Consider the following 12,779-nt stretch of genomic DNA (forward strand, 5'->3'; position numbering starts at 1 on the left):
TTTTTGTTGTTGTTGTTCAGGTGTTCATTTCCTTGAATGGAGCTATGGATAATGTTTCGCATCGAGAATACGATTATTATCGCTAGACTCGGTAACAGCACACCGTCGTGACTGACTCGGGAGCAGCGTTTGCGGAGTCTTACCCAGGGGACGGGGAATGCTGCGCGGGACCACCTCCGTGTCGTGAAACCCAAACGCGCGCCTATCCGGTTCCCCCCGGGCCGCGTTCGAGCTGGTCGCTAATCCCGGAGCAGACATGTCGGATGATTAAAGTGCCGTTGATGTGGTGCGGGGAACGTGTGCGAATTCGGAGGGAATTCAAACTCTCCCATTTCCACGTCAACGATGGGGGTAAACACAACAGAAAGCCAGCCCAGATCAGACCAAATGAGAGTTTAGCTGGGGTATGTAAAAAAAAAAAAATCTTGAAAGGAAGGATTTTTTTAGATGCTGTTTATTCTGTCACTCTAGGCATCTCACAGTACCTCTCTCCCCCCAGGGGAAACCACAGTAAATGGACAACAGAACAGGATGGGGTGGGTGGGGGGGGCCCGGGTGGTTTGTTCTGTCGACCGCATACGGTGGAGGAAATGAGCAGTATTGTATGTGAAGAGGCAGGATGGAGGGGTGAGTGTGTGATCTCCATGAAGCTGAAGGGGGTGAGGGGATTATGGGTAAACGCAGGCGAGGATGTGTGCGTTTCTCCTGGCCCACAGTGTGACGGGAGGTTACCGTGACAACATCCGCCCCCTCCCCCTCCCCCCACAGTCCCGTACAGTAAAGGACTGCTCTCACCTTTACCCCGTCTGATTGACAGCCCTTCCCTCTGCACTGCAAGAACTCTTAACACGGGTTTGTAGTCTTGTAATAAGACTTGAGATTTTTTTTTTGTTGTTTAAGTTTAAGTTCCTGTTTGCTTGACAAGTGACCCATTGGCAAATGTTGAAAAGAGTCAACTTTCTCACCTCATTGGCAGGTTTTTTTGTCTCATTTTAGCAAAGTCTAAATCTAATATTCTAAATATGAGATTAAGATACTTGTTAAAACTGAATTATAATTTTTTTTGAGATGTGTGCAAGAGGGAAAGGGCAGGAGAGAGGAAACTCCTACTGCTGAACCTCACTGGATTTTTGCTCTAAACTTCTGCATTCATTCACTTTGTCTCTACAGTGCAGTGTTTGCCTATACATACCGGCATTCAAGAGCTATTGCATTCTGCCATCTGTACCTGTGTTCATTAGATTTAATCTGTAATGTACTCTCTATGTTCTGCCATTCATTTACACTTTAAGTACCGGGTGTATTTTCTGAGCTACGTATCTCCGGCCAGCTTTTCTCCCTGTGCCTACGTTCACACATTCATGTAGCTGTGTCTTATTCAGGTTAGTAAGTGATGCCACAATTGTGAGAAGGATTGTTTTAGAGTACCCCCCCCCCCCCCCTCCTCCACCCTCCCACTCAGAGGCATTCACAGGTCTGGATAAAAAAACTAAAAACTCCCACACTATTTCATCTTTTAATCTGGGGGACAATGCGCCCCAGGTTTTAGGGCAGCGGGCCGGTTGATCTACGGCGAACCTTTGGAAGGGTCGATCCGGAGCCAGATTACACTCCAGGACCGGAGCATTCCGGCCGTCCCGTCCAACTGTGAGATTCAGGCCGGCCAGCTTATGCTGACTCCAGCTGAGTTGTGAAAATTGACTGTTATTGAACTCGCTAGCTGTGTATGTTCGCATGGGTGGTGCTGTTCAAGTGTGTCTGTGTGTGTGTGTGTGTGTGTCGTTGTGTATGTGTGTATGTGCTTGTTTGTGTGTTTGTGTGTGTGTGTGTATGTGCTTGTTTGTGTGTGTGTTTGCGTGTGTGAGTGAGTGTGTGTCTGTGTGTGTGTGCGTGTTCACTTGTATGCAGATTGTGCCTTCGCTTGTCTTTGTTAACGTCTGTATAGTTTCTTTGACTGAACCAGGGAGTAACCCCAATACATTGTTTTGTCCACAATGCCTGCTCCACCAGGAACAGGTTTTAATGGCCAAATTAGAGGCCCTGGAGTGGCAGGAGTAATTTCTGGCTCCCCTCTCACCCATAACCGCCCTGTTTACCCTACTCTAACCCCGCAAATTACCCATGGGTCACCAGCCACAGATAATAGGATGCTTTGGCTTGGCCAACCAAATTACTCTTGTGTCAGCATATTTGAGATGATGCCAAATGTCTCTGAGCCTTGGTGAGCATCTTCCCGCTTAAGCAAGCTCCAGAAGTAATTTTTTTTTGTTTTGCGTTGGGTTTCGTGATTGTCACGGCATCTACGAAAGAGGAACAAACTTCAGGAACAGGACTGGAAGCAAGGGCGTGCAGACACACACACACACATATGCGCACACGCACTGCACACACACACAGAGATGCACATGCACACAAACACAACACAGACACACATATATATACACACCCACACACACACATGCGCACACACACTGCACAAACACATACAGTACATGTATACGCATACTCACACTCTCTCACACACACACACACACACACCCATACACACTACACATACATACACACACACTGCATAGACACACAGACACATGCATACACACATATGCACACACACTCTCTCCCTTTCTCTCTCTCTCTCTCCCCCACTCTCTCCTAATCTTTATCTCTCTCTCTCTATCTCTCCTCTCTCACCCTCTCTCTTTTTCTCTCTCTCTCATCCTCTCTTTCTCTCTAAATTTTTGTCCTCTCTCTCTATCTCCCCTCCTCTATCTCCCTCTCTCTCTTTCTTTCTCAGCATGTACAGTGTCTGCTGTGGTGGTTCTCCTTTCCCCGCTCTTAAGCAATGTCAGCACATTCTAGGAGCATTTACCAGACTATTTGAGTGAGTGACATCATCAACAAATTTCCTGGCATGCGAGGTCATGTGACAGCGTGCGCCAGAGTGACTGGCCCAGTGCTGTTGTCTACCTCTTCAACCCTGGAGAGAGAGAGCTGTCACGTTGCCTCAGAGTGGTCCCAGTCTGGGATTGGATACAGTCAGCTTGGACCCCATATCTCTACAAGAAAAACAAGTAGTTTTGGTGGTAGTTTAGACTTGGTGTTTTCGTACACTGCCGTAGGAATGCTGTGATAGCAGTGCGTGAGACAATAAAGAAGAACTATCCCAGCGAGCAAAAGCCAGAATCTAGAGGTAGAACTCTAATTTGAGCAACATTTTGACATAAATAAATAGACTAGGTTAAGTGCAGTATAGCTCAGACTCTAGCCAGTCTACATCCAAGTCGGCTACAAAACTGTGGACCAAAATGTAGCCCGGCTTTCAGCAGAGGTGGAAGATTTAGAAGTTCAGAAAGTCCCAAAAAAAAAGAAAAGCCCACCTTAGTATTTTGTTCTAGTCACCTGGATTAGCGAATTAGCACAACTCTAGAACTAATTTGTAAAATCAGCTGGCTGAGTTCAAAGGGAAGAAGAAACACATGGCAGGCACTTTCCATGGCTGGTATTCACCTGAACGTCTAGACAGCTTTTCGCCAACTTTTCACCACAAAAATGTTCACTGGGCTGGCAGAAGCACAAAAAAAAAAACATTCACAGGAATTTGGCTGATGAGCAACAGAGGAACTGCATAGTTGCTGTTGACCAGAACCTGGTTAGGCCACAGTTGGCACTTCAGCTTTCTGGTGAAATTTCAATCAATTACTGTAAGGTCCAAAAACGTTACCCCACAAAGGACCGGCGGTTGTGTAACGTGTAGGGGTGACTGCCCAATGCAAAGGGACGTGTGACTGATCTCATTTTCTCAACTTTGCCTTAATTACAGAATTAATGAGGAGACGGAGAACAGACATGTGAGAACAATCACTGGCTTGAAGTGCAGCGGGTCCCACACGCGGCGGCCATCTTGATCACCCACCCGGGGATGAGGCGGCCATTTTGAAATCTCTTCCCACTGAGTGCTTCGCATCTCCTCATTGCGAAACAATGGAGTCGATCGATCTTTCTTTTTGGGATTCACCCAAAAACACTCAAACACGCCTTTCCCTGCACGCCCTTTTCCAAACCATCCCAAGTCATTTAATATCATAATTTCAATAATTGCATTAAATAATTTCATAATGAGTCGGTGGATCCTATTACAGATGAATAACCAGATTTAGAAACCAGGTGCGATGAAAACACACACACACACACACACACACACACACAATGTGTAGATATGTAACCAGACTGGTTAGCAAGTTTCCGCTCAGCCCTGCCAACATGAAGTCATACTTCAGCTGTCCGATGACCTCATAGCATCAGAGCAGACAGTTGCATGACTTCCCAGCAAATAATCGCCCGGCTGCAGTGTCACATTGGTGGGGGGGGGGTGGGGGGTTGTATCCACACTCCACAGTAGTGATGCCTGGGCCCAAATGGGCACCTGTGATTGGCCAGTGCAAATGTACAGTTCTCTGGCACAGCACACAGCGCAGCTTGTCTTGGGAACAGTTTAGAATGCTGTCAACTGAACATTCCAATGCTGATGTAATAATCACTGCTGGTAATTGAAAGCAATGGAGTTCTAGAACACTGACTTGGAATGTTGTGGGAAGACGTTCCAAATAATCTGCTCTTCATAGGGTTAATGGAATGGCGGCTAAAGAGAGGTATGCAGTCGTGCACCCTTCCCAACACAGTTACATAAATATTTAATATGATTAACAAATGTTTTATCCTTTAAGTGTCAGCATTTAAACAGTTTAAATATTTACATAAGACGACTATCTGAGCATTTCTGAAACAAATAACACCTGTTCACTTCTCTTTGTCGAAGACATAATGAATTAAACATCTATTGTGTCGGGTATAAGGAAGAGATTGAAAACACATGTGTGCGAGGCCCACGTGTTCTGTCCATGCAGGAATGCTCAGGCTCCCTGGTCGGAATGACTCAGGCGGAGGAAAACAGTCCCAGAGCCGGCCGCTGACCTCCACATTTTCTGGGTTACTCATCTGAGGGCAGGGGAGCGATGTCTGGTGGCCACTTTTTCTGTTCACACTTGCGAGGATTCAGCGATACCTCAGCCCCGCCGGGGGCTGTTTTTTTTTCTGCTGACAAGGACCTCCAGGGACGTTTCTCAACCGCCTCGCTGATACGATGCTGGACATGGCTGGAAGACGTGCAAACCCCTTTAAGGTGTGAGGTCACAAACATGTGATTAGACTGCTCTTAACTGGACATTTTAATGCTGAGGTAATAATCACTGCTGGTGATTACTATGGTGGAGTGGAGCAGTGGAGTTCGTGAACACTGATGTAGAATGTTGAAGCATTCCAAAAAACCAAAAGGTTAAGTGAAAGTTGAGTGGGTGCATTCGGGTGTTGTTGGATGAATGAACAGCAGCGTGTTCATTTGTAAACCGTGGTGAAAATCTCCCATTACTGAACAGCACAGCAAAGAAAGCCTTCCCATTTTAATTACAGAAAGATACATGAAATGAATAATGAATAATCATTTCTACTTATTTTCTGGAGCAATTAATTTTTACCCCTGTATCTTCCCAAATGTGGACTTCACTGTTCTGACCCACAACCCATCTCTGTGCCTGATAGTGTCCATATTACATGTCCCACAGTACTAGAGAGAAACCGGTGCTGATTGGAGGAGAGGTGGGTAACACTTTTCTTCAATTACCAGCCATTAAACTGAAATTACATGGTGGCACAACGCCTGTCATGACAGAGCTCTACAGATTGTGGTGCAAGTCATGACACTGACGAAATGCATATTGTGTTTACTCGGTGACATTTATTAATATCTGCATTGTCAAATTCACTGGATACATGATGATGTTATACTGCTTGTCATGAGGTGTAATTAGCCATCATGGCTGGTAATAGCAGGTATTATGGCATAATTATGGCAGCGTTACTCAAATGTTTATGGAGTATAGCTCAATAAACGTATTAGCGAGAGTTATGTCTCTCGCCGGTGAAAAACTGGTGACCTTTCGAGTGCCTCGTGTGTCACGGAGATGACTTATTGCCGTGGTAACCCAAGGAAACCTGACCAAATTAAACCCACCCTGCCACCACCAGGGACAAAGCCAGCCCTGTTCTCCTGCTTTGGACTTTCGATCGTAGTCAGCAAGTAACCCAGCCACAGAGTCAAACCTGCAACCTCCAAATCAAAATTTACCCTACACTGCTAAAACATGTCAGTCTTAACAAGCATTTTACTCTTTTAATAAGATTGTATTATTGTCTATCAAGTGAAAAACTTTAGTTTGTTTTAAGTTACAGTTTGCTTGACAAGTGAAATTGTCTTATCCCGTTGCCGAATCATGAAATCAGTCAAACTGAATGACCTCATTGGCAATATTTGTCTTATTTAGCAAAAAATAAAAGAAATGAGATTTCAAGTCTCAATATAAGACTAAAATATTGGTTGTGTTCGACCTTTTTTTGGTTTTTGTAGTGTACTCCTTTAAGCCCAGATGAAGACCAGCTTCAGGTCGGAACATGTTGGCTTTTATTATGTCTTCGTTTTTTTATGTACAATAAAGGCTTTTTAATTCATCTTTCTCCTTCCTGTTGAACTTTTAGAGTACCTGGAAGGCCATCTAAGTTCTGTTCGACTCTGGAGATCAGCTGGCACTTTCATCATATGAAAGCCTTACCTGCAACAAGAGCTATTTCACTGACAATGCTTAGCATTTTTACTGACAATGAAAATAATTTAATTAAGCTCCTTAATTAGTAGTAACATGACATCACAGTATGGTATTCACCAGGTGTTCGTATGAGTGACCTACTTCTACTTAGTTTGTTAAACAAATAACCCATTTATACGGCTGTATGTAGGTAGGTATGTAGGTTACTCTGCCCAGGTAGAGGCTCCGATTTAACCAGCTCCTGTAACTGCGTATCTTACCTGCCCGGCTGCATTAGTAGCACGGCTGCAAGGCCGCAGGGACGGGCTAAGCAGGGCTATGGATACGAAACGCAAACACCCAATTATAGCAGCGTACAGCTGACGCAGCATGGCACGGGCGCTCTTGCGAAAACACATGAAATAAGGCAAAGGTGAAAGAGGAGCAACGGTTTCTGGAAAAAGTCTGAACATTGACAGATGTGCGGCCGTGACTCAGGTTCCTCCGAAAAACAGCGCCGATGACAACACGCGTTTAGCTTCTCCTGAAAACAGAACTTCAGCCGGCAGGCCCGAAGCCACTCGACCAGATTATGAATCACATGTCATCTACAGGGCAGGAGCATTGTGGGTAGGTTTGTAACACGGGCCATTGCTGTGTGGGGCAACACTGAACAGAGCCCGGAGGGGAAGTCAAAGCGTATTCCTGCTCCACCATTTTATGGGCTCTGTCACCATTCCAGCTGTCATAACACCTTTTTGGGGGCGAAATAATTCCATCAGGAAAATCCAACACGATGGTGTACATAAAATGATGTAGGGAGATAGGAGGGGGTGAGAAAAAAAAGAAGAAAAAAAACAGCAGCTGCTTTTGGGGCTATGAACTTGGAAAATGGACAAAAGAACTCCGGATTTAAAGTGAAAACACATCGGAGTACAAGAAAAACAATCCATTTCTGTTTCGTTTTTTTTTTTTGTTTTAAAAGAAGCTCTCCTAAAATCCAGGCAGCGGACAAACAATAAATATAAACCAGCTGAGATCTGTTTGTGTTGCTTTACATGCAGATGATAATTTTCTGTGGCGTTTGTTCTTCTCTCTCTGGCTGACTCAGTGCTATTTCCCAGCAGTAGCAGGGCACTGAGGACACGAGTCGACTTTTAATTAAAAAAAGGGCGATTTGCTATGGTTTACATGCCCTGAATCACCCAGGCCCTCTCCACACTTGGATCTAAAATCAATCCGCTGTGTCAAACCTTCTGGTGCCAATCATGACCCTGTCCACGTGGTGTGTGCGTGAGTGTGTGCGTGCGTGTGTGTGCGTGTGTGTGTGTGTGTGCCTGCGTGTGTGTGTGTGCGTGTGTGTGTGTGCATGTGTATGTGTGTGTGCATGCTGAGAGCAAACAAATGGATTAAGGAAAAACAATTTTCGAATGAAGACCAAGCCAAAATTCCAGAGAAGCCATGGACTGCAGTTCTTTTTAGATTTATGTAATTTAAACATCTGTATCTCTTTCATTAACTTTCTTAATATGTTTCTGCAACAGTTGCTTAATCTATGAAACACGGCAAATAGTTGGCCATCTCTGCACTTTTCAAATATTTATAAATTGTGGGGGGGTTTTTCTCATATTAATAAATCCCCTTATTTGAAGCAAACGCTGTAGTGAATATGAATAATGATTTTCCTTAATCATATTTCATTTAATGAGGATTAATTGTCTGAACTTCCAGCTCCAGCCTGTCTCCTAATCAGCACACTGCAAAAAACGCCTAACTAGCATTTTTAGTCTTGTAATTAGACTAAAGATCTTATTTTTTTCTCTCAAGTAGAAAAATATTAGCTGGTTTTAAGTTACGGTTTACCTGACAATTTTCTCACCCCAGTGGCAAATCTGGAAATGAGTGAAACTTTCTCACCTCATTGGTCATCTCATTTTTTTTAAAAGTATTAGAAGATTTTAAGTCTGAATATACAACAGATACTTGTTAAGACTGACTTATTTTTTGTGAATTGCAGTGCAGGTGCTGAAGCAGAGGTGAAAGTGTGGAGAAGCAGTGTCCACAGGAGCATTCAATAGGCTCACAAATACACAACAGGAGTGACTGCGGGTTTTAATCCGCCAGGTAAAGCCAGTTGAAGTGAGTGTGAAGGCCACTGCGTCCAGCAGGACGGGCTGAAGCTGAGACTGGACCTCTGGTTTCAGTCAAAGGGATGTCTCCTCACAACGAAAAATACTTCTGGAGCGAATCCAGACACATGAACACACGCAGATACAAACGCTCACACACACCTGCATTCATACACACACACACACATACAAACACCCACACACACACCCGCATGCATACACATACCCACACACACACACACACACACACACAACCTCATACAAATGCTCACACACACCTGCATGCATACACACACACACACAAACGCCCACACACACACCCGCATGCATACACATACCCACACACACACACACACGCATGCACATAAACACATAAACGCACATATGCACATAGGAGCACATGAACACACACACACAAACACACACACAAACACACACCTCTACATGTCTTGTGCTTAGTTCCTCAGTATGTGTCACAAAGTGTTCTCACACTCCTGTTCCAGGGGTGGCCTTGTACAGACAACCCCTCCCTTCTCTCCTGCAGAGAAACACCACAGTACCCTCTCTCCAGGCGAGCATACGAACGGCTCAGAAAAGAGCAGGCCTGCTTTTCCATTTCAGCCATTTCCTCTCACACTCGATGTGAACACACGGTGACGGAAAGGGCAAATGCCACCCTGAAACTACCCAGAAAGAAATGGCAGTAAACAGGAAATTCACCAGTTGTGGTTAATCTGTGGCTAGGCTGAATTAGTGTGACGTCACCTATGGCACACCGTTGCATGGCATTTATCTGACGAAACACATGACTGTTAGTCAGCAGCTAATAGGATTGGTGCATTAGCATAACCTGACAATTACACTTCCTGATTGGCTGTTTGGGCTGCAGAAAAACCCATCTATTATTATACCACTGATAAAATGGCCAAGCCTTGTGCCAAGACTGGGTCAAGAGTACTGATACAAAGAGCAAATATTAACACAAGCACAACTTGGACTCATACTTTTAATTGGAGGTGTATTTGACCGGAATTGGAAAGGGAGTGTAGCTGCTTCACTGCTAGCTGGAGTTGATTTTGCTCTCACAACAGATGCTCAGCACAGGTTTAAGAAAGCACTCAGTGAGTCAGTCCTGTGTGACATAGTGAGTCTTGAACTGTCAAGGGTAGTTCGCTTCCCAGAGTGGCTAGCCCTGGCAGGACATGATGGAAACTGTCAGTTTGACATGTAGAGCACTTTACGACCTGCCCTCTATGAAGAGAGAAGACACCAACTAGCTGAGTCACAGTGAAGGGCGGCCATTTTGTCCCCTCTCTGATCCTTCTACAGCCGTTTATGGCCACTTGTCGTCTGAGAGTTGTTGAAGTACCTAGCTCTATCCAGCACTGCCTCAGCAGACTCCTGACTAGGAGGGTGAGGGTGAGGGAAGGGGGGGGGGGGGGTTATTTGCGTCTTCCAGGGCCACACAAGGACAATATGGAAGAAACAGGAGGGGGGCAGGCACAACCCACAGACACTGAATGAATGGCTTTGATGGATGGACTAGATTCCTACAGTGAGCCACAGTCTCTTGAACCTCACCGTTGGGAATATAATCTTATTTTCAGGTCATCGTTTGTGGAATGGGGATGGGGGTGGGTGGGGGGGGGGGGGCGCTGACAGGATAAACTGCAATGGAACCGTACCAAAGTGGGGTTTTGTTGTTTCGTTTTTTCACTTTTTAAATGCTGCATTTTTCCGCTCATCTAATTTTGCGTTATATCTAATTACTCCGTTCCGGGACAAAGCAGCAGCAGTGTGCGGGAGAGCAGGAGAGGCTGCAGCCTGGCCTACAGTGTGGGGGTGGGAGAACCAGAGGCTGCAGTCTGGCCTATAGTGTGGGGGTGGGAGAACCAGAGGATTCAGCCTGGCCTACAGTGTGGGGGTGGGAGAACCAGAGGATTCAGCCTGGCCTACAGTGTGGGGGTGGGAGAACCAGAGGCTGCAGCCTGGCCTACAGTGTGGGGATGGGAGAACCAGAGGATTCAGCCTGGCCTACAGTGTGGGGGTGGGAGAACCAGAGGATTCAGCCTGGCCTACAGTGTGGGGGTGGGAGAACCAGAGGCTGCAGCCTGGCCTACAGTGTGGGGGTGGGAGAACCAGAGGATTCAGCCTGGCCTACAGTGTGGGGGTGGGAGAACCAGAGGCTGCAGCCTGGCCTACAGTGTGGGGGTGGGAGAACCAGAGGATTCAGCCTGGCCTACAGTGTGGGGGTGGGAGAACCAGAGGATGCAGCCTGGCCTACAAGTGTGGGGGTGGGAGAACCAGAGGATGCAGCCTGGCCTACAGTGTGGGGGTGGGAGAACCAGAGGCTGCAGCCTGGCCTACAGTGTGGGGGTGGGAGAACCAGAGGATGGGAGAACCAGAGGATGGGAGAACCAGAGGGGATAGGGAGAGGAGGCCAGCGATCACATGCACACCCCCTGGCCTGAGCGCCTCTCCGTGTGAGCGCAGGGAAAGTTCCACTGCGGTTAGTCATGCAAAACTTCCAGTAAGAAATACAAATAAGAAAATAACATTAAATGCTGAGCCCACAATCGAATTAAGCTAAAAATAAAATGCCACCAAGTCACTTTAAAGGAGGGCAGAGAAGGCATTATTTTCCCAAGGCCAAGACTGGTAAAAATGTTAATCTTCAATAAAACTTAAAGAAAACACAAAAACAGCCTCGGTCCCGCCCCTTCCTCTTTATGATGCTCTCACTTCCTAATAAACGTCTGTGGTGTTTGGAATCCATTAGGAGCAATATCCTGCTTTTCCAAACATCCTGCCCCCTGTTTCTAACCCGCCTTCCCTTTGTCTGTGTGTGTGTGTGTGTGTGTGTGTCTGTCTGTCTGTGATCTTGTGTTTGCGTGTGCATGTCTGAGTGTGTGTGTGTGTCTGTCTGTCTGTGATCATGTGTGTGTGTGCATGTCTGTGTGTGTGTGTGTGTGTGTGTGCGTGGGTCTGTCTGTCTGTCTGTGATCGTGTGTGTGCATGTCTGTGTGTGTGTGTGTGCATGTGAATGTCTGAGTGAGTGTGTGTGTGTGTGTGTCAGCCTGTCTGTCATGTGTGTGTGCATGCCAATGTGTGTGAGTGTCTGAGTGTGTGTGCGTGTGTCAGTGTGTCTAAATTGCCTAAATTCTGGAGACTGCGCTTCAGTCCTCCCTTAAAGAAAACTGTAAAGCTCAACAGCTATGTGTATGGGGAACGAGGTGATTGACATCATTTACCACCTCAGGGGGAAGGGGAGCTATAAATCTGCCTCATCAAGGACCAACCTGTCTTTCAGGGCGGCTGATGCAGACACACACACACATACAGGCACACACACACACACACACACACACGCACACACACACACACACCACACACATGCACACACACACACACACCACACACATGCACACACACACACACACATACAGACACACACACACGCCACACACACACACGCACACACACACACACGCACGCACACACACACAAATACACACACACACGCACACACACACACACACCACACACCACACACACAAACACACACACATACACACACACCACGCACCACACAAACACAGACACACACACACACACATACACATACACATACACATACACATACACACACACACACACACATACACACACACACACTCTCACACACACACACGCACACACACACACACACACACGCACACACACACACACACACACACACACACTCACACACACACACACACACGCACACACTCATAATGAAAACAGCGCTTGTCCTGGTTGCTCCAGGACACAGCTGACAGGGTTCTGGCAGAGTTGGTCCTCAGGGCCTCTCGTTGAGTGGCTTTGGAGCCCTGCTGCTCCAGCAGCCCTTAACACAACACAGTCCTGCGAGCTGTCCAGAGTTCTCACACCCCCTCAACACGCACCCCTGCTGTACACCACAAACCAAGCAAATATGTCTGCCCCCTCCTACGACCCAGTTAAAAAGGGTCTG

The sequence above is a fragment of the Conger conger genome, chromosome 1, assembly GCF_963514075.1.
Source record: "Conger conger chromosome 1, fConCon1.1, whole genome shotgun sequence".
NCBI lineage: Eukaryota > Metazoa > Chordata > Actinopteri > Anguilliformes > Congridae > Conger > Conger conger.